This window comes from Moschus berezovskii, chromosome 8 (assembly GCF_049115385.1).
Source record: "Moschus berezovskii isolate FMDL1 chromosome 8, NW_MosBer_1.0, whole genome shotgun sequence".
Taxonomy (NCBI): Eukaryota; Metazoa; Chordata; class Mammalia; order Artiodactyla; family Moschidae; genus Moschus; species Moschus berezovskii.
Window position 1 is genome coordinate 47861412 of NC_142467.1, and position 6952 is coordinate 47868363.

Sequence of the window (6952 nt, forward strand, 5' to 3'; positions counted from 1 at the left end):
AATTACCATTATAGAGTCAACTCAAATATCATTCAGTTTCTGGGCATATCTGTTGCTGATAAAAGAATTTTAATCTGTATGTTGTTTTTAAATCTCTGGGCATTACAGGGGGCGGGAAAGGAAATGAAATCTGTGTTTGCCTGTAATTCCTATTGTGTTTGTTTATGCACTAGAAGAAACTGTCACTTATAAAATAAGAAATAACACAACTAGTTGGTGCTATTTTCACTTACATCTAATGTATTTGCAGAGAAAATACTGAAAACTCCCTGGAGATACTGAAAAATACTTTACTACCCCCAAGTGGACATATAAGTTATTTTTACAGAAATAAAGTGCAAAATTGGCATTGTCTTCAAACAACAACAACAACAACAAATGGTATGCAATGCTTATACATCAGACTCAGAATCTCAGAATTGGTTGGGACTATAAAACTTAGAACTTTAAAATTTAGAATCCTAGAATAAGTGAGATATTTTAATTCCCTCTACAATGTATCTCATGCTTGAACTTTTTTTAGTTATGTAAGTTTGCTGCCTACCCAGGCAGCTCATTCTCTTTGCAGACAGCTCCAAATTGTTATTCTAGTAAGTCTTCATCTTCCTTGTGAACTGTCTGCAATCCATGCAAGACCGCTAATGTAGCCTATACTATTCTTAATGCTCTTAGTGATTTCCAGAAAAGAAGATGCCACAACTCTCCAGAAAGCATATTCAAATAAGGCAGAGAACTAGATTTTAACATTTCTGGGGCCTTCGCCTAAAAACCCATTCAAATATTGTTTCCTTTGTGAGAAAGACTCAACATACAAAGGATTCCTGTAAAAAATTAATAAACAGAAATCTTAATTAAATAGAACTGGGATATCAGAAAGGAGAGTTCCCAGGCCCTCCAGTGACAGTAGAACCCTTCAAGAAGAAGAAAAATTCCTCTCCCTTCCTGACAAGGATTCAGCCAATGAAAAATCCATGGACTCTTTGTTAACCACAGCCCTCCCAACTTCCTTTTCCCTTTATAAAAGCTTTCTCGTTCCTTTGTTATATGAGATTCACAAACATCTCACCACAGTTGCAGATCCTGAATTGCAATTCCCTGCTGATCCCGGATAAACCCATTTTGGCTAGAGAAATACCTGGTAATCTACTTATTCTAGGTCAACATTTTGATGCCCCATACAGGAACAAGAGAAGCACCCCCCCCTCCCAAAAGGCTCCACAGCTGGTGAGCAAACAGGTCTGGTACCCAAAATTGAATCCCCTGAGCTCATTGTTTTTCTTGCTGATCCCTGCAGTTTAAATGTGTATCTTTCTCCTGGATCCAAGCTCACACGCTCTTTGCTTTTGAAGCTCCCCAGTCCCTTTAGGGATCTGTTTTAAGATTTCATCTTTCTGGTTAAAGCTTTCTTCTGTATGCAAGTAGTCATTTGACACTTCGGTCTGATTTTGAGATCAGACTGTTTCAGGTGAAGCTGGCTGAAATGCCAGCAGCTTATTCCTTCAGGAACAGGGGCTGCTTCACTGAATCTGTGCCAGTTCAACCATTGGCCCATTCCTTTAAAATAGGGGCTGTCAGAGACTAAGCTGCCTCCTTAGAATTGGCAGGTATTAGGCCTGCAGGCTGTATGAGTTGCAAGCTGTCCACACTGAGCTGTGTGAGCGACTTGAAAACTGCTCTTTTACTCTAAAGAAAAATCTCCAAGAAATGGGATGCCCGTTATCTGAATATCTTGAGGGTGCTTCCCCCCACCCCCACCCCACATGGACTCGGGCAGATTTTGTGTTTAAAAACTGTGTTCCTTCCTCATGTGCATTTTTAACTAAATGCACCAACCTGATCAAAGGTAATTTACAGTATCAATGGTCATTTTGGGGAACTTTTGAAATCCTCGAACATAATTTTCTTAAAACTGAACTAGATTAGAATAGCTCAAAAATGTCCAGATTTAATGGAAAACCTATTTCAACTGGTATCTTGAGGTTTTCTGACCTTTTCAGGAGTCTGAAATCGCCCCTCTGCAAAGCAAGACATTAAAGTATGCAGTTCGGTTCAGTTCAGTCACTCAGTCGTGTCCGACTCTTTGCGACCCCATGAATCACAGCACGCCAGGCCTCCCTGTCCATCACCAACTCCCGGAGTTCACTCAAACCCATGTCCATCGAGTCGGTGATGCCATCCAGCCATCTCATTCTCTGTCGTCCCCTTCTCCTCCCGCCCCCAACCTTTCCTAGCATCAGAGTCTTTTCCAGTGAGTCAACTCGTCGCATGAGGTGGCCAAAGTGTTGGAGTTTCAGCTTCAGCATCAGTCCTTCCCATGAACACCCAGGACTGATCTGGAGACAAACAAATCACTGAAGAAAGAAAAACTGGCTCTTGATGCCTCAGTCTAGCCTTCCTCAGCTCCTTTGTCTCAGGTTTGCGTCTGGCGCCATCTTGTTTCTCTCCCTTAGTTCCTCAAGAATAGACTCCACCTCTGGCACAATCATTTCCATTCCTTTCTATGCCACGATCCCCTGGAGAAGGGAAAGACTACCCACTCCAGTATTCTGGCCTGGAGAATTCCACAGACTGTATAGTCCATGGAGTCACAGAGTCGGACACCACTGAGAGACTTTCACTTCACTGCCACCTACGACCCTTCGGTGACCTCAGTTCCCCCCAGATCGATTCTCCTGCTAAACTTCCCCTTTCCTCTGAAACTCTCCCTACTCCCTTTTCCTCTGAACATCTCAGAACTTTTCCCTTTAAAATTAAGCTTTAAACACCTAATCTCTTATATTCTCTGGACTAAAGCTGATATGTCAGCCATAGTCAGTCTTTCCCAAAGTAACCAAAGATCCTCACAGATTAGCTGAGGAATGTTATATAGTCATTCAGTTTATCATTCTGGTTTCTCTGACTTGTATCAGCTAGCTCACATGCTTGTCAGTGAAGGCAATCCCAGCACTGGATGCAAACTCCTGACTGGGAAAATCCTAAAATGCCTCTAGAATTACAACTGGGAAATCAGCCCTCTAACTTTTTATATGATCAGATAAGGCAACTTCATTGAACAGTTCTTAGGGCTTTACCAAAGCTGGAGCTTTACATGCAAAAAAACATGATGAATCTATTCACGACTATTACAATTGACTTCAGATTAATTTTAAATAAAATTTTAGTTTTCATTCAGATGTTACTTCCAACCAGGTACTTTTAACTCTTTATTAATGGACTGAACTGGAACTGTTCTAATAAAAAGGACCAGGATGGAATAAAAAACTAAGTCTACTCCAGATTCAGTTAATCTGGCAAAACCAGCTCTCTCATACTGTAAATGAGTCATCTCAAAGAAAGGCAGCCAAAATTCTTCAACTCCAACAAATAAAAACTCCTATACAAAAGCAAAACCATCTAGTTTCTGCTAGTATTGCAAACACGGGACATTAGAAGCAATATTCTTATAAATTTAAGCACTTCAGGTGTCTTCAGCCCTCCAAAGCCCTCCCAATTCTCAGTGATGGGGCTCCAAAGAGCTCCAGGTGCTTGTCCCAGTCCCTCCTCTTAACCAGCTTGAAAAACCTTTCCGCAGATTGGGGAAGAATATCTTCCAGTCCTAATTGGCACCAGAACCACACTCTTGGTGCTCAACTCCACTAACATAAAACAGCCTCTGCTCAGAGCAAATTGTTCAAATACTGGCATCTTTAACAGACCTCAAGAGCTTTCAGTCTCTGAACCTAATTCCTTTGTTGAGGCCCTTTGAGAGAGATGAGCGTTTTTCTCCTTAGTTCTTCTATGCCTATCTATCCATTTTATTAGTCAAGACTTCTTAGAGAAACATGCCAGAATTTCTTATTCACAAAAGGGGGAAATAATTCTAAAAATTGACAGTAATGATCAAAGTAACAAACCAGGGAATTTAATGACCCTTTTTTTTGTCTCATCTCTGATGGCACTAGACCTGATTCTGGAAACATCAATCATTTGTCCTTGTTGAATCAGCTACTATCCTCCTTATAAGCAAAAGCTCCAAGTGAGCTAAAATTCACAGTGCACCTCCCATCAAGATTAAAACAGATCTCTCAAAACCTCTACCCAGAATTAATCAGTACCTTATAAGTAAAGAAATCCTTCAAGGCACAGAGTCCATAACAGAATATTACAAGGCACGGTTCAGTTCAGTTCAGTTCAGTCGCTCAGTCGTGTCCGACTCTCCGCGACCCCATGAATCACAGCACGCCAGGCTTCCCTGTCCATCACCAACTCCTGGAGTTCACTCAAACTCATGTCCATCGAGTCAGTGATGCCATCCAGCCATCTCATTCTCTGTCATCCCCTTCTCCTCCTGCCCCCAATCCTTCCCAGCATCAGAGTCTTTTCCAGTGAGTCAACTCTTCGCATGAGGTGGCCAAAGTATTGCAGTTTCAGCTTTAGCATCAGTCCTTCCAATGAACACCCAGGATTGATCTCCTTTAGAATGGACTGGTTGGACTCTCAAGAGTCTTCTCTAGCACCACAGCTCAAAAGCATCAATTCTTCAGCGATCAGCTTTCTTCACAGTCCAACTCTTACATCCATACATGACCACAGGAAAAACCATAGCCTTGACTAGGCGGACCTTGGTTGGCAAAGTAATGTCTCTGCTTATTTAACTTATATGCAGAGTACATCATGAGGAACGCTGGGCTGGAAGAAGCACAAGCTGGAATCAAGATATCCACTCTTACTGGAAGCAAATTCCTTCACAGTAATTGATATATGCAGTGCATTCTTTAGTATTCCAGTTGATGAAGCTAGCCAGTACCTTTTGGCCTTCACTCGGGAAGAACAACAATCCACCTGGACAGTAACACTCCGGGGTTTTACTGAGTCCTTATTTCTCACAAATCCTGGAGGCTGATCCATCTGGATGTTATAAGGTTCCCTAGAGGTTCAACTTTGTTGCAGCATGTGGATGATTTGCTTCTTTGCTCTCCTTCTCAAACCTCTTCATAGGAAGACAGTATCCACTGGCTAAAGCTTTTAACCTTAAAGAAACATAAGGGCACCAAAGAAAAACTGTGGGTTTGCCCAAATCCAGGATTGATATTTAGAGAATTTGATATCAGAACTATAGCTGCAAATAGATCCAGATGTATTTCATAGTGTCTTATGTTTCCAAAACCCAAAACTAAGGACCAACCATGATGATTTCTTAGGCCAGTTGGTTATTGCCTAAACTAGATTCCAGATTTCTCTCTTATGGTCAAATCTCTGTATGCTTTAGAAAACAATAACAACTCCGACCCAATTTTATGGGAAGAACAGAACAATATAGCTTTTAAGTACTTAAAGGAGAGTTTGATGAACCTCCCTGCCCTTGTCATCTCAATTATCAGACTCTTTTTCCTTTTAATGAATAGAAAGGAAGGCATTTCCCTTGGGGTACTCACCCAAGAACATGAGGACCACCATCAGTTCAGAAGATATTATAACCAGCAACTGAATCCTGTGGCATGGGGATGTCCTACTTGCCTGATAGCTAAAACAGCCACTGTTTTTTTTTCCTTTAATACCACCAAGAAATTTTCTTGTCATCTCCTTCAACCAATTTTGGACCTCATGCACTAGGAGCTCTCCTGAATTCTTGTAATACTAAGCATTTCTCATTCAGCCACCTCACCTCCTATGAAGTCCTTTTGTTAGCTGCTTCTCACATAACTCTTTTATGCTGTAATAACTACTCTTCTGCCCTCCATCACTGAGCAAGTCCCTTATGACCACTTAATACTAACTTACCACCTCCTAACTCCTCACTATGATCTACAGGAAACTCCCCTGGGTAACGCTGACTTCTCATGATTCAATGGTAGTTTTTATTTAAGAGATGACAATGGTGAATATTGTCCTGGATATGCTACTGCAACTCATTTTGATGTTGTTGAGGCAGCATCTTTACCTACAGTTACTTCAGCCCAACAAGCTGAATTATACACCCTTACACACACAATTGTACTTTGGTCAAGGGCAAAACTGCCAATATTTAACTGATAGAAGATGCTTTCAGAGTATCTCATAATTTTGGACTGTTGCAGAAGCAACATGGATTCCTTATTTCCAGCATAAATAAAATTTAAAATGGCCCCTATGTTCAAGAATTATTGGATGAAATAATTTTACTTGCCACTTTTGCAGTTATTAAATTCCAGGACAATCTAAACTTGACTCTCTGGAAGCTAAAGGAAATCATGTTGCTGATATTTCTGCAAGAAATTCTGTCCTTAAAGAGATCAAGAGCAGTCAAATTGCTGCCATGATCTAAAGGGATATTTCCCCAAATGATAATTCAGAAAACATGGCAAGAGAAACCTACAATTGGCCTCAGAAAAAGAAAAATAAGACTGGAAATTCAACAAATGTCAGTTTGATAAAAAGAGAAAGCTCTGTCTTGGAACAAAAACAACCCAGTCCTACTAAAAACTCTAAAATCTCCACTCCTCTCCATTGTATGTGGGTTAAACTATCAGTCTGCTGACAAAGTGACAGCATTCATGAATCAACATTGGTTGTTCAAGCATGAACAAGGCTACAAAAAGTACCTATCTCACTTATCCTGCTTGTCCCAAACACAACACAGGGAAACTTATTTGAACTGCTGCTGGACATTTAAAATTGCCTAATAGACCATTTGAGTTCTGGCAAATGGGTTTCATACAACAACTTCTTCTTCTGATGATGATGAACACAAATAAGTTTCAGTCATAGATTGCATGTTTTCTCACTGGACTGAACCTTCCCTTACAGATGGGTCACCGCCTCTTACCGGCTAAAATCCTTTTGGGGAAGACTGTCCCTACCTTGGGGAATTCCTGTCAAACTTCACAGTGACCAAGGAACCCATTTTACAGGTGAGGTAATTCAACAAGAGTGTGCTGTTGGACTGGCTTTATTTACACTTTCACTGTGCTTATCACTCTCAATTGTCTGATTT